The 24,029-nt window shown below is 37.7% G+C and overlaps 1 pseudogene; it reads left to right on the forward strand.

The window, feature by feature from the left end:
• Positions 1 to 22,043: 22,043 nt before the first annotated feature.
• Positions 22,044 to 23,366, forward strand: LOC132520287 (elongation factor 2-like; annotated as a pseudogene).
• Positions 23,367 to 24,029: the final 663 nt, after the last annotated feature.

Raw genomic sequence — 24,029 nt, forward strand, 5'->3', positions numbered from 1 at the left:
TTCACAAACAAATTCATTTCTATTTTGCATGCAATATGTTCATGATTTTCTATGTGGCATATTAGAATAAAGAATTCTATCTTTATTTAATCCATACAGCATTTAAAACTAAATCTCAATTTCTAAATTAAGAAAGGAGTGTTTTAGCATTGCTTGTTTATATGCATACCAAAATACCTTACCTTGGTTTTATGATGCTGTTTGTAAGCTCTGGAGATACTAATGCTAATTTCATCTTTGTTATATTATTGGATAATCTGTTCTGAGGCTTTGTGTATTGCTGACATACAATGTTCAGATTCCATTTTTCCTTAGTGGAGGCTGTTGTTTAGCCTTGCTATTACTAAAGCTTGTTATCGTTTATCCTGCTCATTCAGCTGCAAGGTTCAATCCCTGTCCATCATGCTCTCTAATGCCCAATGTCTGTACTTTCTTGCAACTTTTTGTTTTTGTTTATTGGCATAAGCTCTTTTTCCCCTTTGGGAAGATCATAGCTGGTCTTATGGTAAGAAACATTTAAAGATATTCTCTCATTTTCAAAATATAATTTAGCCTTTAAATATATAGAGAGAGAAAGAGAAAAGGGAAGTAAGTTTTTTAGGAATATGTTTGAAATAGTAAATTAAGTAGCAAAAGCTATTGGAAAACAAATTTAGTCAGTGTAGAGTTATAGCATTAGGGAAATCAACATATAAAAAGTTTTTAATTAATTAATTTTTAATTTTTGGCTGTGTTGGGTCTCTGTTGCTACACATGGGCTCTCTCTAGTTGTGGTGAGTGGGGGCTACTCTTTGTTGTGGTGAATGGGCTTCTCATTGTCATGGCTTCTCTTGTTGAGAAGCACAGGCTCTAGATGTGCAGGCTTCAGTAGTTGTGGCATGCAGGCTCAGTAGTTGTGGCTCGCAGGCTCTACAGCGCAGGCTCAGTAGTTGTGGTGCACGGGCTTAGTTGCTCCATGGCATGTGGGAGCTTCCTGGGCCAGGGATCAAACCCATGTCCCTTGCAATGGCAGGAGGATTCTTAACCACTGTGCCACCAGGGAAGCCCATAAAAAGTATTTTATAAAAGACACAAAAAAATTGGCCTTTCCAGTCATCTAGTAGGAGAAGTATTAAAACACAGAACTATATCAGAAAAGCTATACACCCAGTGGTATGAGGTCCAGTTAATAAAAGCTTTATGAAATAGGACTATAGACTTTCTGTCATCCCAAAATGTATGGATTAAAAAAAATTATTTGATAAAACAGCATGCTTCAGATAAGGAAAAATCTACCATTCTATACCATTTATGTGTAATGTAGCAAGTGATAAAAGACAGTTCTAAGGTGAATGGCAGATGTTACAAGTGTCCCATTCCATATCACCTTGGCACTCGCCATTCCAGGCATTCAGAAGTCTTGTTACTACATGCACCTGCAAATATCCAACTGATGACTTTCTAACAAGCATTTAGTTTGACAGCAGGCTAGAAATGCAAGTGAATGCCCAGGGAGCATCCCTCATCCATTGACAGACCAGAAGAATAACAGCAACTTCCTTACCTCATGGTTGGGACAAAATATATGTACATACATTCTCTGCCAGGTTTGCACACTGGCAGCATCAGTATTAGCTGAGGGCTGGTTAGAAATTCCAGGGGCCCATCCAAGACTTAATGAGTCAGAATCTCTGGGGAACAAGCTTCAGAATCTGCTTTAACTAGATCTTCAAGTAGTCCTTACATTTGCTAAATTTTGAAAAGTTATTTTACACCAGGTGTCAGAAAACGTTTTCTTTAAAGGGTCTTATGTTAGTTTCTTATTGCTGCCATAGCAAATTACCACAAACTTAAGTGGCTTAAAACAACACACTTTCATTATCTTACAGTTCTGGAGGTCAGAAGTCCAACATCAGTCTCACCAGGCTAAAGTCAAGATGTCAGTAGGGCTGGTTCTCTTTGGAGGCTCTAGAGGAGAAGCTGTTTCTTTGCCTTTGCCAGCTTCAGAGGCTATGTGTTTTCCCTGACTTGTGGTCCATTTATCTTCAAAACCAGCAGTGTAGTATTGCTATATCTGCTTCACTGACTATTTCTGTGGTCACATCACCTTCTTCTGTCTGACTTTCCTGCATCCCTCTCATTAAGAACCCTTGTGATTACATTGAACACACAGGATAATGAGGATAATCTCCACATCTCAAGATCCCTAAATTAATCACATTGTACGGTCCCTTTTGCTAGGTAAGGTAACATATCCACAGTGTCTGGGGATTAGGACATGGATGTCTCTGAAGGGGGCATTATTCAGCTTTCCATAAGTCAGATAATAAATATTGTAAGTACTGTCTGCCAAGAGGCAAAATTGGGGATATTATGTAGGTACCTATACAACAAAAGAAAACTGCCTTCCCTTATTTTCCTGGTATGGGCCATCCAACCCAGATGGTGAGCCTACTTTGGCTCAGCTGGAGAAATTCTCCAGAGGAAGAACACCTGGCTCAAGAGGGGTGCATGGTAGCGGGAAGTGTTGGCTACACTCTTTTTAGTTTTATTCTCTACCCCAAGAATTCTTAGGAATAATCCCTTCTCACCTGATGGAGTTTTAAAAACTCAATTTGGGCAGCTGGATAGAAATGAGATGACTTTTTTGAGTCTCTGACACACAGACTAAGACTCCAATGCTTGGTGCCCAAAAGTTGCCAACAGAGGAGTGCCCAGTGTGAAGGTGGCAACTGGCACAGGTCCTGTGCTGCAATAAGGTGCAGCCACTGGCTGAGGAGGCAGGTGCTAGAGTACAGGAGAAATATGGGAAAAAGGGAACATCTAGACTTGACCTCCATGGCTCACAGTGCTAGACTGCTGGAGTTGTGCCCCTGACTGCAGGGGGTATAAAAACAGGTGGTATGCCAGGTTTGACTCAAGGGCTGTAGTCTGCTGATCTCTATTATGCACTGTCTCCTAGAAATCATATTGGAATTGACTTCCAGTTGCCCACAGCAGTGACCTGCTCATATCTGTACCCTCTATTCACTTCCTTCCCTTTCCTGTCTCACAGCCTCTTCCCCCCACTAATGCTTCCTGAAATAACTTCCCAAATAAACTACTTGCACTTAAATCCTTTCTTCAGGAGGATTGCTCAGATAACACAACTAGTGTGTGTTATGATCAGAGATGGTAGAAATTTTTTTTAAAAGTCAGTTCTATTTGTCAAATGCATATCGATTATAAACTTGATAATCACACGTAATATCAGATTTTTAGTAGCTAGAAAGATATGTGTTTTTTTTCAAATACCTATTATTTTCTAACGTGTTTGTTTATTATCATGGTACTGTGTATACATGGGAGAGTATAGTAATGTGAATAAAGCAAAATCCATGGAGAGCTCTAAATGAAGCAACCAATAAAGGGGAAAAGTATCCACAAATATCAGAAAACTAATGATGACCAAAAGACCATTCTGCACTGCAATTTGTTTCTAATGCTTGAAAATCATTCTAGAAGAATAAAGAGCTTATCATGTTTTGCCCACTTGGTGGGGTAATTTCTAAGTCTACTAGTAGCCAGTGCTTTGCTGAAGGCCTGAATAATGTCTCTCTAGAGCAAAGTCAAAATACAAGTTTGAAGTTAGAAAAAAAAAAAAAGTTTGCTTTCAATTGGATAAAAGGAGGGACTATTTTAAAACTAACTTCAAATGTATAAAAAAGTATTTTTCCTGTCCTAGGGCAAAATAAGTATAAGCTATCAGAGGTGGAATATCCAAGAAGGCAATTCATATACTACAGTTATTACTTGATCTGTTTGGGGTAGAAAATAATATCCAAACTTTTTTTTTTTTTTTTTTTTTTTTTGGTACGCGGGCCTCTCACTGCTGCAGCCTCTCCTGCCGCGGAGCACAGGCTCCGGACGCGCAGGCCCAGCGGCCATGGCCCATGGGCCCAGCCGCTCCGTGGCACGTGGGATACCCCTGGACCGGGGCACGAACCCGTGTACCCTACATCGGCAGGCGGACTCCCAACCACTGTACCACCAGGGAAGCCCAATATCCAAGCTTTTAATCCAATGCTAAAAACACTGTAGTTTTTCAAAAATACGTGGCTCATGCAACAAGAATCCACATTTTATAAATTTTGACTAATCAAGCTAATAGTTTTCACAACATATCATCTTCTAATATCATAATTAGGACGGAACATTTCATGTAGTGCAATTGTCACTAGCTAGATTAGTGAGTAACAGGGCATGGAAATAAGCTCTACATACTGGCAGCATAAGGAAAAGATTTTATATCCACACTCTACTTAGAATGGGATCACCACCGTCTTAGTGCCTCTGTGATTGTTCAATTTCTCAGATAAAAATAAACGTAACATGTTTAAACAATTAACACTTAAAATGAAAAATCCAAGTATATATAGAGTTAGTTAAGAGTTTGAGGCAATAATTCACATTTTCTTTACCCACACCCCCTCATGCACACATGAATATGACCTACATATTGCCTCAATTTAAATTTCATATAGATTAAATTTCATACAGACTAAAATATCTATTCATCCATTTTAAGCTAGTCTATTGTCTCAGATTTTCAGTGTACTTTGTTATATGTAGGTACAAAGATTAAAGATTTAGACTAAGATAGAAATCTGCAATGTAGGGATTTATGCAGGTATGAACAAAGATATAATGGTGGAAGTAAATATATTTATTAATTACAATTACTTTCGGACATGTGACAATGGGGTAATTCCCAGCTGGGAAACACTTTCACTATTTTTCCAAACTGTGCATTCTGAGAGAAGTAGTTTTAATAGCATATCAACTGATAAAATATATTTGACTATAAAATAAGTGGAATATTGTTTCTATAAATCAAACCATAAAAACTGAAGTGCATTAAATTTTGGCCTGTGGTGAGTTATTAATTAAAGATTAAGATATTTGTGTATTTCAATGGAGCAGGAGTTGAAGTTCAGAAAATTTGAAAGTGTGTAAGATATTTGCATTTTCAAAAGGGATCACGAGTAAGAAAATAATTGAGAAACACTGCTCTACTCTAAGGATTTTATACCCAAGGAATTCTTAATTTTCAAAAAGAATCAAATAATGTCACTTGTTCCACAAGTATGATTGACTTGGCGTGTTGATATTTCTTATAGTTTCTCCATGACTTAGTAGTAGTGTATAATGGCATGTATCTTTTCCTACAATATGTGGTACACTTTTGTTGAACATGTATTTGTTGCTTCCATGATAACCCTTCAAATTATCTAACAAAAAGCTGTCTACACAATAAGTACAGATAATTTTTTTTAAATCTCACTTCTTTTTTTTTTAAATAAATTTATTTATTTTATTTATTTATTTTTGACTGTGTTGGGTCTTTGTTGCTGCACACAGGCTTTTTCTAGTTGTGGTGAGTGGGGGCTACTCTTCGTTGTGGTGTGCAGGCTTCTCACTGAGGTGGCTTCTCTTGTTGCAGAGCATGGACTCTAGAGCACAGGCTTAGCACCTGTGGCACACGGGCTTAGTTGCTCCGTGGCATGCGGGATCTTCCCAGACTAGGGCTCGAACCCTGCACTGGCAGGCGGATTCTTAACCACTGAGCCACCAGAGAAGCCCTAAATCTGACTTTTTAACATAATGTTTATCGATACTCAGTTTCTCTAGCATTTTGCATATATAAATTCTAATTAGAGAAGGCATAAAAAAAGATGTCTTATTTTAAAAGATAATTTTTGTTCTCTATATTTATAATTTAAAATGGAATTTTAATGTCTCCATTTACATTAATTTTTATACTATTTTTATATTTTGTGAGATGTAATTAACTAAAATAAAGTCTGCATATTTATAGTGTACAATTCAATAAGTTCTTCAATGTATACACCTATGTAATTATGAACACAATCAAGATATTGAACCCACCTCCATAACGCAGGAGTTTCTTTGTGCCCCCTTGGTAATCACACTCTCCTACTTGCCTACACCCTGCCTTTCCCAGGTAACAGCTGATCTTATTTCTGTCATCATTGGTTTATTTGAATATCCTATAGTTTGTATACATTAGTTCATATAGTTCGTACTCCTTTTTGTGTGGCTTCTTTCATTACAGCATACTTACTTTGACATGTATCTATGTTGTTGCATGTATTAATAGTTCTTCTTTCCCTCCCCTTCTCCCCCTCCCTCCCTCCCTCCCTCCCTCCCTCCTGTCTTCCTTAGCCAAGTAGTAGTCCATAGTTAGAATATAATACTATTTGTTCACCCACTCACTTGTTTGTCCATATTTTGGTTGTTTCTAGTTTAGAATATTATGAATAAAGTGCAATGAAAATTTGTGTACAAGTCTTTGCATAGGTATTTGCTTTTTTCCCTCTTAGACAAATACTTTAGTCAGATCATATGGCAGTATATGTTTAACCCGTTAAAGTTTAAATCTATTTATTTGTTTCTATTTTTTCCATGTGTACTCTGTTGCCCTTTTCTTCCCTCTGCCTTACTTGATATTAATTGAATATTATTTATGCTTCCATATATTATCTTTGTTGACTGATCAGCTATAAATATTAGTTTGCTTATTTTAGTGGTTGCAGGTTTACAGTACATACCTTACATTTTCAAAGCTCCAAGTGATACTATACCACTTCATTTATAGTATAAAAGTCTTATAACAGAATACTTCCATTTCTCCCCTCCTGGCCATTTTGTTATTGTTATTATACAGTTATTTCCTCACATGTTATAAGCTCCAAACTGCACTGTTATTATTTTTATTAAAACAGTAAATTATATTTTTTTCCAATTTTTAAAATTGTGGTAAAATACATATAAATTTAGCATCTTAACCATTTTTAAGTACACAGTTCAGTGGTATTAAATACATTCATATTGTTGTGCAACCATCACTACCATGCAACTTCAGAACTCTTCCACACTTCAAAAATGAAACTCTATACACACTAAACAAAAATAACCCATATCCCTTCCCTTAGCCTTTACCAATCACAACTCTACTTTCTGTCTATTCCTATGATTTTGACCACTTTAATTACCTCATAACAGAATTTCTCTTTTTGTGTGCCATTTCACTTAGCATAATGTCTTCAAGCTTCATCCATGATGCACCATGTGTCAAATTTTCCTTTCTTTTTAAGGCTAAATAATATTCAATTGTAAGCATATACCACATTTTGCTTATCCATTCATCTATAAGCACACACTTGTTTTGCTTCCACATTTTAGCTACAGTGAATTATACTCTTATGGACATGGCTGTACAAATATAATTTTGAGACCCCACTTTCAATTATTTTAGGTATATCCCCAGAAGTGGTATTGCTGAATCATATAATTCTATTTTTAATTTTTTGAGGAAACACCTACTGTTTTCCAGAGTGGTTGTACAATTTTGCATTCTGACCAACAGGGCACAAGGGTTCCAATTTCCTGGAAAATATCTCATGTGCAGTTGAGAAGAATGTGTATTCTGTTGGTGTCGGGTAGAGTATTCTGTACATGTCTGTTAGATCTAAATAGTTTTCTTATCTATTATCTGGTTGTTTTTGTCATTATGAGAGTATTAAAGTCTCCAGCTATTATGGGAGACTGCATTTCTCCAAGGTTTCTGCCTAGGATTTCTTCACATATCTTAGTTTGTTATTATGTGCATAAATGTTTATAATTTTTGTCTCTTGCTGTATTGAAACTTTTTAAATATAAAATGTCCTTCTTGGACTTTATTTACATTTTTTTTTCATTTAGAGTCTATTTTGTCTGATATTAGTATAGCTACCCCTATTCTCTTTTGGTTACTATTTGCAAGGAATTATCTTTTCCATCCTTTCACTTTCAACCCATTTATATTTTTGGATCCAAAGTGAGTCTCTTGTAGAGATCATTTAGTTGAGTCATGTTTTTTAAAATCCATTCTGTTAATCTCTGTGTTTTGATTGGATTATTTAATCCATTTACATTTATTTTATTTTTTTAATTGAAGTATAGTTGATTTACAATGTTGTGTGAGTTTCAGGTATACAGAAAAGTGATTCAGATACATAAATATATATATATACACATATATACATATATATTCTTTTTCAGATTCTTTTCCCTTATAGGTTATTACAAAATATTGAGTATAGTTCCTTGTGCTATACAGTAGGTTTTTGCTGGTTATATGGAGGGAGTTATTCTGTCATTTTGATATTTGTTTTATATGTGCCTTATAGCCTTTTTGTCCCTCATTTCCTGAATTGCCATCTTCAGTTGTGTTTAGTTGATTATCTGTAGTGAAACATTTGCATTACTTTCTCATTTCCTTTTGTGTATATTCTATCAGTGTTTTCTTTGTGGTTACTATGGGGATTATATTTAATATTCTAAAATTATAACTCTTTAATTTGAATTTATATCAGCTTAATTTCAGTAACATATGAAAGCTCTACTCCTTTACAGCTCTATTCCTATCCTTTAAGGTTTTTTTTTTTTTAATTGAAGTATAGTTGACTTACAATATTCTATTAGTTTTAGATCTAAAACATAGTGGCTTGATATTTTTATATATTATAGTCAATATAGAGTTAATACATTAATATTTTTAATGCATTAGTCTTTTAAATTACGTAGAAAACAAAAAAGAGAGTTACAAACCAAAGTTACAAAGATACTAACTTGTAGACTAATAGTTGTATTTTTGTAAAAATGTATTAGTTTCTCAAATCATGCATAGAAAACAAAAAGTGTAGTTACCAACCATCATTACAAAAATACTAGGTTTTATAATTGGCAATATATTTATGTTTACTGAGATCTTTATTTCTTCAAACATCTTTGAGTTGCTGTCTACCATCCTTTCATTTAAACCTAAAGGACTTTCAAGGACTTCTCTGGCAATCCAATGGTTAAGACTCCGTGCTTCCAGTGCAGAGGGTGCAGGTTCGACCCCTGGTCAGGGAACTATTGCAGGGGGCATGGGTTCAATCTCTGGTCAGGGAATTAAGATCCCACATGCTACATAGTGTGGCCAAAAACAAACAAACTAACAAAAAACACCTAAAGGACTTTCTTTAGCACTTCTTGCAAAGCAGGTGTAGTGATAACACTCCCTCAGATTTTGTTTATCTGAGAATGTCTTAATTTCTTACTTTGAAGTACAGTTTTGCTGAATATAGGATTCTTGGTTGGTACATATATTTTTTTCCTTTAGAACTTTGACTATATCAGCTCACTTTATTCTGGCCTCCAAAGTTTCTGATGAGAAATCGACTGCTAATATTATTAAGGATCCCTTGTATGTGATGAGTTGTTTTTCTCTTGCTAATTTCAAGATTCTCTCTTTGTGTCTTTCCTTTGGAAATTTGATTACAATGTGTCTTGATGTGGTCACCAGTTTCATCCTATTATACATAGTTTGGGTTGAGTTTTTGGATGTTTATATCCATGTCTTTCATCAAATTTTTGGCAGTTTTGGCCATTATTTCACCAAATGTTCTCTCTTCCCTTTTATCTCTCTCCTTCTGGGACTCCCATGTTGGTCCACTTCACAATGTCTCATGGCCCTGTTCACTTTACTTTAATCTTTTTTCTTTCTATTCCTCAGACTTGATCATTTCTTTTGTCTTTTCTTCAAGTTCACTGATTCTTTTTTCTCCTTGCTCAAATCTGCATTTGAATCCATCTAGTACACTTTTCATTTCGGTAACTATACTTTTCAGCTCTAGAATTTCTTTTTGGTTTCTCTTTAGACATTTTATCTCTTTATTAATATTTCTATTTTGTTCATACATTCATTATTTTTTGACTTACTCCATATATTCCTTTACTTCTTTGAACATGTTTAAAGGCAGTTGTTTAAAAGCTTTATCTAGGGCTTCCCTGGTGGCCCAGTGGTTGAGAGTCCACCTGCCGATGCAGGGGACATGGGTTCATGCCCCGGTCCAGGAAGATTCCACATGCCACAGAGCGGCTGGCCCTATGAGCCATGGTCACTGAACCTGCGTGTCTGGAGACTGTGCTCCACAACAGGAGAGGCCACAACAGTGAGAGGCCTGTGTACTGCCAAAAAAACAAACAAACAAACAACAAAAAACAAAACAAACAAAAAAGCTTTATCTAAAAGCAGGTATCAGTTCTTTTTTTTTTTTTAACATCTTTATTGGGGTATAATTGCTTTACAATGGTGTGTTTATTTCTGCTTTATAACAAAGTGAATCAGTTATACATATACATATGTTCCCATGTCTTCCCTCTTGCGTCTCCCTCCCTCCCACCCTCCCTATCCCACCCCTCCAGGCTGTCACAAAACACCGAGCCAATATCCCTGTGCCATGTGGCTGCTTCCCACTAGCTATCTACCTTACGTTTGTTAGTGTGTATATGTCCATGACTCTCTCTCGCCCTGACACAGCTCACCCTTCCCCCTCCCCATATCCTCAAGTCTGTTCTCCAGTAGGTCTGCATCTTTATTCCTGTCTTACCCCTAGGTTCTTCATGACATTTTTTCCCTTAAATTCCATATATGTGTGTTAGCATACGGTATTTGTCTTTTTCTTTCTGACTTACTTCACTCTGTATGACAGACTCTAGGTCTATCCACCTCATTACAAATAGCTCAATTTCGTTTCTTTTTATGGCTGAGTAATATTCCATTGTATGTATGTGCCACATCTTCTTTATCCATTCATCTGATGATGGGCACTTAGGTTGTTTCCATCTCTGGGCTATTGTAAATAGAGCTGCAATGAACATTTTGGTACATGACTCTTTTTGGATTTTGGTTTTCTCAGGGTATATGCCCAGTAGTGGGATTGCTGGGTCATATGGTAGTTCTATTTGTAGTTTTTTAAGGAACCTCCATACTGTTCTCCATAGTGGCTGAACCAATTCACATTCCCACCAGCAGTGCAAGAGTGTTCCCTTTTCTCCACACCCTCTCCAGCATTTATTGTTTCTAGATTTTTTGATGATGGCCATTCTGAATGGTGTGAGATGATATCTCATTGTAGTTTTTATTTGCATTTCTCTAATGATTAATGATGTTGAGCATTCCTTCATGTGTTTGTTGGCAGTCTGTATATCTTCTTTGGAGAAATGTCTATTTAGGTCTTCTGCCCATTTTTGAATTGGGTTGTTTGTTTTTTTGTTATTGAGCTGCATGAGCTGCTTGTAAATTTTGGAGATTAATCCTTTGTCAGTTGCTTCATTTGCAAATATTTTCTCCCATTCTGAGCGTTGTCTTTTGGTCTTGTTTATGGTTTCCTTTGCTGTGCAAAAGCTTTGAAGTTTCACTAGGTCCCATTTATTTTTGTTTTTATTTCCATTACTCTAGGAGGTGGGTCAGAAAGGATCTTGCTGTGATTTATGTCATAGAGTGTTCTGCCTATGTTTTCCTCTACGAGTTTGATAGTTTCTGGCCTTACATTTAGGTGGTTAATCCATTTTGAGTTTATTTTTGTGTATGGTGTTAGAGAGTGATCTAATCTCATACTTTTACATGCACCTGTCCAGTTTTCCCAGCACCAATTATTGAAGAGGCTGTCCTTTCTCCACTGTACATTCCTGCCACCTTTATCAAAGATAAGGTGTCCATATGTGCGTGGGTTTATCTCTGGGCTTTCTATCCTGTTCCATTGATCTATCTTTCTGTTTTTGTGCCAGTACCATACTGTCTTGATTACTGTAGCTTTATAGTATAGTCTGAAGTCAGGGAGCCTGATTCCTCCAGCTCCTTTTTTCGTCCTCAAGATTGCTTTGCCTATTTGGGGTCTTTTGTGTTTCCATACAAATTGCGAAATTTTTTGTTCTAGTTCTGTGAAAAATGACAGTGGTAGCTTGATAGGGATTGCATTGAATCTATAGATTGCTTTGGGTAGTAGTGTCATTTTCACAATGTTGATCCAATCCAATCCAATCTAATGTTGATTCTTCCAATCCATCTATTTGTATCATCTTTAATTTCTTTCATCAGTGTCTTATAAACTGTTTTCCAGACAGTTGCTGCTGGTTTACTTTTCCTTTGAACAGACCATACTTCTTTGTTTCTTTGTATGCCGTGTGAATTTTTGTTGTTGTTGTTGAAAAATAGCCATTTGAATCTACTAATGTGGTAATTCTGGAAATTAGACTCTCCCTTTCCCAAGGCTTGTTTGTTTTATGTTGTTATTGTTTTTTTTATCATTATGGGCAGTCTCTGTTCCAAGGATCAGCATGAGGTATAAACTTAAAGTATTATCAAGTGATTTCTGAGCCTACCTCTGGGCATGAGTTGTGACTTTCTAATTTTCATTGTATATATGGCTGCAGTTGAATGTCCTAGTCTTTAATGTCTGGCTTCGAAATGATTAAAAAACAGAAAATGAGAGAAAAAAAAGACATGAGCCCCTCATATACTCTGGAAGTCACTTCAGCTGAAGGGGGAGAAGCTTGGAACAATGAGAGGGGGTATGCAACAATGGCTGCCTGCCTCTTGTCTGCACCTCCATGATTAGAAGCAGCAATCATCAATGAGAACACAGATCCCTAATATCTGTAGAACAGGATCCTTATTGCCCACTCAAGCTCCTGTGAGCTGCATGCAAGCTGTTTCAGGAACATGTGTGGGACTGCCCAACATGAGCTGGAAGGGGATGGATGAGTAGTCACTACTGAAGTAAGAGCTGAAATTGACTGAAGTTAACCACAGTTTACCTTTGAAGACTCCCCCTGGAAGTTGCCCTACAATAGACCCCAGAGTTCCAAAACAGTTACATCAGACTGAGTCTACAAATGCAAAACTTGTTTTATACAAGGGGATGCAGATTTCTGGTGACTCTTAATGGGCCATCTTCCCAGAATCCTCTTTTAAACCAGTCAATTATCTTTTAAGGAGAATTAAATAACAACAAAAGATCTTGTATATTTATCTATGTAGTTTTTTCTGGTGAGGCTCATTTATTTTTGTAGATATATATTTCCATTTGTTATCATTTTTATTGTCTCTGTAGGCACTTTGATAACATTTTGTGTTGCAACGTTGACAAACGTTTTTGAGCTTTTTTAATATGTTTAAGACTTTATTTCGCCTTTATTTTTGAAAGGTGTATAAAATGTTAAGTTGGTAATTCTTTTCTTTCAGTACTTTGAATGTATTGCTTGACTGTCTTTTTGCTGGCAGCATCTGAGATGAGAAATCTGCTGTCATTGTATCTCTGTACCATGGTACATAACATTTAATTTTTTTCTGATTGCTTCTAAAATTTTTTGCTTAACACTGGTTTTAAGCAATTTGATTATGATAAGATTTAGAGTAGTTACTTTTATGTTTCTTGTGCTTGGGTTAACTGGACTTTCTGTATCTGTAGAGTTTTTATAGTTTTCATCAAATTTGGAATATTTTCAACCATTATTTCTTCAAATATATTTTCTCTGCCTATTCACCTCTCATCTTTTTTCCAGAAACTCAAATTATACATATAGTATGTCAACTGATGTCATACAACTTATTTATACTTTTTCATTCTTTTAAATCATTTTTCAATTTTATTTTGTTTGAAGTTTCTATTTCATTTTCTTCAATTTCATGAATACTTTCTTTTGCAATATCTAATCTGCCATTAATTATATCCAGTGTATTTTCACCTCTGCTATTGTAATTTCTTTTCATCTATAAGTTCAATTTGTGTCATTTTTATATCTTTAATATCTCTAATTTGAACATGTGAAATACAGTTGCAATACCTACTTTAAAGTCATTGCCTGCTCATTCTAATCAGTTCTGCATCAGTTTTTTTCTTTTTAATAAATTTATTTATTTATTTATTTTTGGCTGTGTTGGGTCTTTGTTGCTGCATGCCAGCTTTCTCTAGTTGCAGCAAGCGGGGGCTACTCTTTGTTGCATTGCACAGGCTTCTCATTGCGGTGGCTTCTCCTGTTGTGGAGCACAGACTCTAGGTGCTCAGGCTTCAGTAGTTATGGCTCGCAGGCTCTAGACCGCAGGCTCAGTAGCTGTGGAGCACGGGCTTAGTTGCTCCACAGCACATGGGATCTTCCCGGACCAGGGATTGACCCATGTCCCCTGCATTGGCAGGCGGATTCTTTTTTTTTTTTTGTGGTACATGGGCCTCTCACTGTTGTGGCCTCTCTCACTGCGGAGCACAGGCTCCGGACGTGCAGGCTCAGTGGCCATGGCTCACGGGCCTAGCCGCTCCGCGGCATGTGGGATCTTCCCAGACCGGGGTACAAACCCATGTCCCCTGCTTCGGCAGGCAGACTCTCAACCACTGCGCCACCAGGGAAGCCCTGCAGGCGGATTCTTAACCACTGCACCACCAGGGAAGTCCCTGGATCAGTTTTAATTGATTGGTTTTCCTTCTCATTACGGGTTGTATTTTTTTGCCTCTTTACATATCCAATAACTTTTGATTGATTGGTAGTCATTTGAAATGTTACTTTATGGAGTGATAGATATTTTTCATTGTTATAACTGTACTTGAGTTTTTTCTGAGACCCAGTTAATTTACCTAGAAAGTATTTGATCCTTTCAGGCCTTGCTTTTAAGATTTATTATGTGAGAAAGAGCAGCACTTATTTTGTGGCTATTTCTGTTATGATCCTTCTGATTATTCTACCCAGTGAAATATGAGGGTGTTGTCCTGCCTTAATACATTTCTATTCACATCACTACTCTCTTGGACAAATTATGACTTATTCTTCACATTGAGATTGTTTTGTCATTTTCTTCAGTTTCTTATCTCAGCTAAGTCAACAATCTTTGCACTTATTTTATTATTGTTCTCCATTTTTGTTATTGCATTTTAAATCTCTAAGTCTTTCATTTTTCTGTATGTTTTTTTGAGTATATTTAAAGTAGTTTCATTTGTGAATGGTATAATTTTATTCTACTTTGTGAATACTTTGAAGGAAGAATTTCACTACCATAAATGTTTTTATTCTCCTTATCTGTTTTCATTTTACAGTAATTTTACATGGAGTTGGTCTGATATTTCCCATTCTTAAACATTTCATGGACAGGTTCCTACTTTAAGATTATACTCTTATATCAGTGTATTGAAATCAGCTTCATTAGTAGATAAGTGTTGTGTTAGTGGGAGCAATGAACTTTCTATAATTGGAGTGCTTTCTCATCTTCTACTCTGTTGTTAAATTTTTAACAGTTTATCTGCAATTTTTATTCCTAGGCATTTCATGGTAAGATTCTTAGTTTAAAAATACCATATTTCATCAGCAGAGTGATATGTAATTTTTTTTTAAAAAAAGAAAGTTCTTGTTCTCTTTTGTTTCTTCAAAATATCTTTCACTTTTGTTTCCTATCTCATTTCAAATGGTAACTTACCTCCTCTATTAACATCCTTCTTCTGCAGAGCAATGTTTCTCCAGGGTTTCCATCTCCAACCTCACTAACTTCCAAGTTTCATCCGTGTAGCACATGTTGTGTATTACCGATTTCTAGACTTTTTTGTTTACTGATTTAGTTCTTAATGTTGGACTTGCTCTTTACGGGAATATTTATGTCTCTGCTTTGACTTAGTTTCTACACACCTCCTTTCTTCATGGTGTCTCTTAAGCCTCCACTACTGAGCTGAATAGTGTCCCCCAAAATACATATCCAATTAGAACTGGTGAAGGTGGCCATATTTTAAGAAGGGTCTTTGTACATATAATCAAGTTTAGATGAAAACATACTGGATTAAGATGGGCCCTAAACCCTATACAACTGGTATCCTTATAAGAAGAGGGAGATTTGGACACAGACTAACAGGGTAGAACACTGTGTGAGGACAGAGGCAGCGAATGGGATGATAAATCTACAAGTCAAGTTATGCCAGAAATGGCTGGCAACCACCAGAAGCTAGGAGAGAAGCATAGAAAAGATTCTCCCTCAGAGACTCCAGTAGAAAACAATCGTTTTTGTTTTTGTTTTTGTTCTGAGTTGTTTCTAATTCATTCAAATGCAGTACAGTTTTTTTTTTTTTTTTTTTTTTTTTTTTTTTTTTTTTTTTTTTTTGCGGTACACGGGCCTGTCACTGCTGTGGCCTCTCCTATTGTAGAGCACAGGCTCCAGACGCGCAGGCTCAGCGGCCATGGCTCACGGGCCCAGCCGCTCTGTGGCACGTGGGATCTTCCCAGACCGGGGCACGAACCCGTGTTCCCTGCATCGGCAGGTGGACTCTCAATCACTGCGCCACCAGGGAAGCCCAAAAGCAATCTTGTTGATACCTTGATTTTGGACTTTAGGCCATGTGAATTGTGAGAGAATAAATCTGTTGTTTTAAGCCAACCAATTTGTGGTAATTTCCTACAGCAGCCCTAGGAAATGAATAAAACTCCCTTCCCTCATTCTTCATGTTCATAAGCTTGAAGGTGAGGCTGGAGCTTCGGTTGTAGATCTATTAGAATACGTTGTTTATTTCACAAATTAAGATAGTAAGTTCATGTATCCTCTATCTCCTAGTAATGGTGAAGGTTTAGGTCATGTGAAATTACATACTGTAATGGTATTTGGAAAAAATATGGAGAGTTTTAGACTCATGTGTACACAATAAACCTGGGGTCCTTGCTTTTTGTTGCCCTTTTAAGATGTGTCCAAGGATAATCATGGAAAAGGAAGGATTTTTCAGAGAGAGAAGTTGAAGGCTAAAGAGGTCAACAGATTTAGGAGCTATTTCTAAAAAGGGAGAAATGGTCTGCCACAGAGAGAACATCAGTTGTCCGTTAGTCTTAGGAAGAATAGCAGGGATAAAGAAGAGAGAACTACAGCAACTCCCAAATGAGTAACCACATGTCATTTTCCATTTCAGCACAGGAGAAGGGACCCCAGAATAGCAAGAAAAGTAAAAGTAAAAGAGCTATAGCCTCACTCCTACTCTTGGGATAGCCATCTGGTTAGTTTGGGGGAAAATAAGGAGGTGAGCATTAAAATGGATATGAAACTGAAGCTTTGAAGTTGGCCAAATTTTTGTCTATAATTGAAATGACCAGAAAATTAGAAACGTACCCAAGAAATGTGCTACTGTGGAACTGAAAGGGAGATTTATAAAATATGGCTGAAGGCAGTGTGTGGATACAAATAAAATAGATACAGTTGATTCTTTAATGGTGGATAGTTATATTCTACAAAGACACCACAAACCCTGAAATAGTGAATAGAGAATCACTGTTTGAAACATAGGTTAGATTCTTGAAAATCTCTGATTACATTTTATTAACTGATCAATATATAGCCTTGTTTTATGTGTTTCTTTTTAAACACATAAACAGAGGCTTTTTCGGCTTTTTTTGGTTTGAGGCTATTTCACTTGTAAGAATTGTTTAATGTACTTTGATTTTAAGATTTTGTAACATAATGCAAAGGTGAAGAATTCTAAGAAGTGTTGTGAAAGAAGCGCAAACCAAGGTATTTCTGTGATTGGAGTAGGGAGTTCTAGTTTGGAATTTGAGAAGAACAACTTTGACAAAATAATATTTAATTAATTTTGAACAAATAATAAATGTATATAGTTCAAAAATATAAAAATTACAAAAGGGCACAGAGATCAAAAAGGAAGTGTCCCTTTTACTTAAGTCCTTCAACTACTCAGAACTCCTTATTGGATGGCAAATATTGCTATGCAGAGGGAACAAATCTAGAAGGACACAGCATTTAAGAGGGGCTTTAATGGGTTTTCTGGATTTGGAGAGATGGAGATGGATTATGAGTGCACTTGTAGAGACATGAGAAAATCTTGATTGAAAGAAGTTACAGAGAGAAATTGTGAGGAGGCCTGGAATAAGAAGAAAATTGCCAATCACAGATTTAGTGAAAAGTTCTAAGTTACGTGATCATAGTCCAATTCTCTTTTGAATCATGAGTTAAATATGCCAAGGAGTACAAATTATATCAGTTGATCTCAGAAGTGTATTCTTAATTTTCCTTTTCTATTAGAAGTGTTCCTTAATATCCAATGAAAATCTCCACCTATTAATTTTATCCCAGTGATTTATTTTAGTAGGAAAAGGATTATGAAAGACCACAAGAACACCAAATCAAACAGTGAAAAGAAATTAATAAAATATAATCTTGTTTGAATTTAACAGTTATTTCCAATAGTTTCAAAAGCCTTTGGGATTTTAAACAAACTAAACTGAAATAGTTCTACAGGCCCATGCAGTAGGGGCTGGCATTATAATCTCTATATTACAGCTGGGAACCTTGAGGCACAAAGCCATTTAAGTGATATGTCCAAGGTCACTGAGCAAGTCACTGGTGAGGCCAAAAATAGAATCCCAATTCTTCAGCTAGTTCTTTGTTCAGGAGACCATATTGGTTCTTTTATTACTCTGAGGATAAAATTTAGCTTTATATCAGAGACTTTTTTTTTTCTTATATGCCAACCTAAAAAATCAACATTAAAAAGACCACTGAATTGATATTAAATCAAATCATATTTCATGCTTGAGATTTTCAAGTTACTCTTAGAAAAGTGTTTTCTTGTCGTTTAAGAGGAAAATATCCATAGGTAGTTTTTCACTGTTATCATCTCAATTCACGAAACTTTTCTCCCTTCCCTAAATATTTAATGGCTCTATTTAACAATGAATATGTTCTGGTTTCTGTACAAGGAAATGCAAGCCATAGTAATTGGCTTTGCCTTCAGACAGCTGAGTCAGCAAGAAATCAGGCAGCCTACAAAAACCTTTTTATTTGCTATCAGGTTTTCAGAGTTTCAAGCCATTGAAATGTATTGAAAAAATCTGGGAGGCAACTAAACCATGCAAATTAACCTTACATCTGCTTTATGCGACTCTTGAACTTCCAGATTTGTAATTCCTTATCTGTGGCTGATCAAACAATTTTCCGGTTCATAATGCTGTCTGTGCAATGGTAGGAAAGGAAAGGGGATTATAGTCTCTGGTACATATTTGTCTAAAAGTACTTGAATTTTTCCAGTTATAAAAAGAATCTTTCACCCCTCTTGTGGGAACCCTTGAGAGCTAGAAATTCTACATTTTGAGCTTCATATCTATACATACAGATTTTGTGAAAAATGATTTTACAAAGTTCCAAGTTGTTAAATATTTTTAAAGAAATATACATTCACATACACTAAAGAGGACTAGAGATATACTTATCTCTGTGTATGCACACATACATATAAGAACTCACACGTATATATGTTTAGATATACTGTATACTGTTTTGTAATTATATGCAATTATAATGTAATAATGTTTATTAAGCAACTACCTTGTGCCAGGCACTCTGTGAAGGTCTTTGCATATAATGTTTCACTTATCCTCATCACAGCATTATAAAGTGATTACTATTATTATACCAATTTACTTATTGAGGAAACTGAGACACTAATAGCAGAAGTTAACTGCTCAAATTTATATAGCTTTTAAGTGGGAGAGTAGGATTATAAACACAGGTGACCTAGTTCTTCTACATTGTGTGGGAATGAGAATTATTTGTGAACATGTGATTATAATAAAAATGTAAAGCCTAGAGGTTTAGTCAAAATTGACTAAATTCATAAACTGAAATACAGAGAAGACAAATGTCTTCCAAAGGCTGTACAGCTAGCCAGTTCCCAAACCTAGTGTATGACTCAGGTAGCATTCCACTATAGCTTACACAGTTGGCATCATTAGATGATGTCATAAATTGCAAACCAGGTAGGGTAGGAACTGTCTTTTATGAAAATTATGCAATGGATATCCATATTTTTTTCTAGTGACATTTTCCCAGCTGAGATAGTTTTTAAAAGTAGGTAAGTAAAATATTTTTTATTTTTAAATTTTCTGTTGATGTTTATGAAACAGTTTGTTTTTTACCACACGTAGGGGCTCCCATACAGCTTCATGGTTGGTATTCAACAACTTTTCCCCACTCTCATTCATTATTCAAACTACTTCTCTCTACATGTTGTAGAAATACTTTTTGCCAAGATACTTAGATCTCCAAAATACTATCCTCAGTGGAACATCTTAGTATTTACCCTAGGGGAATTTTTTTGCCTTCACTCATCCCTTCCTTCTTCGAGTTTAACCCCATGTTATTCTGGTCCACTTACAACTTTTTAACTCTGCTTCCTCTCATTTCTCTGTGAGCAATTCTTTAACAAATATTGATGTTTTTCAATGTTCAGTCTGTAGAATCTTACTTTTCTTGCTGTATAAACACCCCATAGGTGAAGGTGATATATCCTATAATAAGTGTATATTTGGATAATTCTGTATGTGTTTGAGCATTTGTGCACACATTTGAAAGACAGAGAAGGCCAGTGAGCTTCAGATTCCATTTGTCTACTGTATTTTCTCACAATTGAGGCTACAAAAACACAAATTTGATAGTAAGAGGTGTCTCTATAGGGGTGTAACACCTTAGCTGACAGCTTAAGCCTGTAAGGATCCAGTTATGTGAATGTATCTGACATAAATTTTTCAGTTTTATTTTTTAATAACTATCCTCAAGTGGTACCATGGTAAAATTTCCTGCTAAAAGTTCACTAAAAGACCAGATTCAAGTTAATGCTACAAGTTAATGCTCAGTTTCAAACTCAACAGTAAGTTTTCCTCCCTTACCTTTCCCACATCCAGCACAGACTAGACCTACTATGGGCTACAGAAAAATGGAGTTAAGAAGAGAAAATTATGGTCTGTCCTTTATATACCTCCTTCTCCTACTTCTTTAGGTACTAGTTCCTCTTGTTTGTTAAGTCATGAGAAGGAAAAGGTAAAATGCCCAATATTTCCTTACTTCCATAGGCAGGACTGCAGTCTTTTCCTTGCTTGGATATAACTATTCTATTCCTTGTCTGTGAGCTCCAAACACCATGATAATAAGGTGTTCATTTGTGTGCAGCTCCCCTAGGCATTTTTACATTTGTAGGTTTGGCCTTATCTCTTAGCTGGCCTTCAGCTGATGACCTTCGTATTGCTTTCCTCTAATGCCTACGTCCTTGTCCCTTTTTTGTCCCTTTATTCCCCAAATTATCAGGTGTAATGACAAGACTATATCCTCCAATTTTATCTGTCCTTGTAGGTCTGCTGAACCCCTGCAGAATGCTCCTCTATGCACTTAGAAGAGAGGTTCCTGGCTCCATGTTTTACAGTCTACACATACACACTCTCACACCCTCTCTCGCTCACTCTCTCTCTCCCACTTTTGTTCTCCTTCCTATTCTTCTTTCTTCTGTTCTGTTAGCACAAGACCGTATCAGTAAGTCCTCCTAAGCAAAGGCACAAAGAATGAAAAATGTTTCCCCTTATTGAAGGCTTTACCAATTTTTAGAAGCAAAACTCATAGACCTCACTTCCATGTCTTCAAAGTGGCAAAGGCTCACTTTCCATGAAAAAGAATCTTCCCCAGACACCAATCACATTCTTATTTGGCAATCTGCATTCTATAGTAATTGGTGGGGATGAGTAGGGTTGACACATGTGCATTCTCTAACTTCCACCTCTCAATAATTCCAACTTCTGGTGGCTCTCTGAATTCAAAGTGTGAAGTACGTAAAGTAGTTTATTCTCAGCTTAAGCCACAATTATAGAACAACAGAAGAAATCATCAACATCTTGCTATATTTTTTATCAGTAGAAAGATAACTCATGGAAGATAAAGTAGTCATTGCAAAAGCCCTGAAATAGAGAACTCATGTGGCATTTTAATGAAACACTCCGACTTCATTTTTGACGTTTAACTGCTGACAGCTTTCAACCACATCTTCCCCCTTCTGCAACACAACTTACTAAGCTGATGAGAAAGACTAGGTGTTCCCTCCTTTGGCAACAGCCAGAAATTCAAACCATGCAAACCCTAGCCTACTCACAGGAACGCTCACTCCAACGCTATCCCTGAATCACAATAAAAGCCAAACTAGACTCTTCTTTTGCTCAAGCTGACACTTTTGGACCTGCTTGGGAGATGTCCCTGCTTTCTAAAGAAAGTATCATTATGTGAGTAATAAACCTTTTCATACCTTCTTAATTTTTTTGTAAAAAAATAATTTTTTTCAAGGTATAACTGACATATAATATTATATTAGTTTTGGGTGTACGACATAAGGATACGACATTTGTATACAATGCAAATGATCACCCCAATACGTGCCCCCAATTTCATGCCCCAGAGGAAGGAAAACCTGTACCTGAAGCCGATCCAGAGAATAATACTTACGATGGGACGTTATGTGGAGCACAACGAGGCCATGCCTTGGAGGAACATTATGGGCCTACTGGGCATCAACCAGTTTCCGGTGAATACAGGCGCCATCACCACTTCTGAATATGCCCACAACATGCAGGTGATGAAGTTCAGCGTGAGTGCCAGTTGTCAGGATTACCTTGGAGGCCAAGTACTTGGCTGACCTGCCCTAGCTGGTAGAGGGTCTGAAGCTGGGGGGCCAAGAGGCCAACGCTACAGTGCAGTGCATCATAGAGGAATCAGGTAAGCACATCTTTGCCGGGGCTGATGAGCAGCACCTGGAGATCCACCTGAAGGATGCGGAGGAGGGCTGTGTCTGATTCCCATCAAGAAACACGACCCAGTTGTCTTGTGCCGTGAGACCTTAAGCGAAGACTTGAATGTGCTCTGCTTGTCCAGGTCCCCCAACAAGCACAATGGGTTGTACATAACGGTGTGGCCCTTCCCTGACGGCCTGGCCAAAGGCACTTAACAGGATGAGGTTTCCACTTGCCAGGAGCTCAAGCAGCAAACTCGCTACCTGGCGGAGGAGTACGAGCGGGATGTGGCCGAGGCCCGCAAGAAGAGGTGCTTTGAACCCCACGGCACCTGCCCCCAAGTCCTCACCGACACTGCCAAGGGCGTGCAGTACCTCAACGAGATGAAAAACAGCGTGCCGCAGCTTCCAGGGAGCCACCAAGCAGGAGACCACTGTGTGAGGAGAAACACCTGCGTGACATGCGCTCTGATGTTCACGATAATGAGGCTGCGCGCAGACTTCACTGAGCGCGGGGGCTGCCGAATCATCCCCACTGCCCGGCCGCGCTCCGCCTGCGGGGCCTGCTGACTGCCCAGCCCCAGCTCCTGGAGCTCGTCTTCCTGTGGGAACGCCTGTATAGAACACGTGGTCGGTGGCATCTATCCTGTCCTGAACTGGAAGCAGGGACACGTCTTTGAGGATTTCCAGGTGGCCGGAAGCCCCATGTTTGTGGTGCAGGCCTACGTGCCTGAAAACGAAATCCCTTGGCTTCACCGCCAAGGCAAAGTCCCAGCCAAGCCGACAGCCGGGCTTTCCCGCAGTGCGTGTTTGACCAATGGCAGATCCTGCTCAGAGATCCCTTTGACAGAAGCCGGCAACCCCAGCCCGGTGGGGGCTGAGACCGACGAGCACAAAGGCCTGACGGAAGGCATCCCAGCCCAGGCCGACTTGCTGGACAAATTGTAGGCGGGACTCGCGCAGCACGAGCTCCCAGCCGCGATATCTACCACAACAATAAGCCTTCGCGTTCTCCTCACGACACCTTGAGAGGGTCCAGACACAGTGATGCTCCGTCTGACAGATTTCTGGAGCGTACTCTGGGCCATCACTCAACAGGAACACTTGATGCCATTTCTTTTGATGTTCAAGATTTCAGAGGCAAGAGAAGTGCCCTCGCTGCAGGTATTTATTTGGCTTGTGGAGCTGAGGGAGGGGATGGGACACCCGATACTTTGACTTTCATTTCTTCAGAGGGAAACTCAAGTGCCCCGCAGATTTTAAAAATAGGCGCAGCAAGAGGTTTAATTGCGTAAAGGGACCATAGGGGATTTTCCCCCAGAAAGAGGGAATGAACAGGCAGGTAGACATTCTCTTTGGACAGAAACTAGAAGGTAGGAAATCTTGTGCAGTGACACTGTAAGCACCTCCAGCTGCGTTAGTGCCATTGGAATAAAGGCATGGTACTGACTGTGAAACAAATAAACAAAAACCCCTCCTAATTGAATGTGGCACAATACGTCTTAATAGCCTAACCAAAAGTTTAGGGGGAGGGTCCATTCCACCGCTGTGGGGTGAATAAAATGATTGGCACTGGAGGGGGTTGGCCAGAAAATGACCAGCCCAGGAAGG

Source organism: Lagenorhynchus albirostris, chromosome 5 (assembly GCF_949774975.1).
Source record: "Lagenorhynchus albirostris chromosome 5, mLagAlb1.1, whole genome shotgun sequence".
Classification (NCBI taxonomy): Eukaryota; Metazoa; Chordata; class Mammalia; order Artiodactyla; family Delphinidae; genus Lagenorhynchus; species Lagenorhynchus albirostris.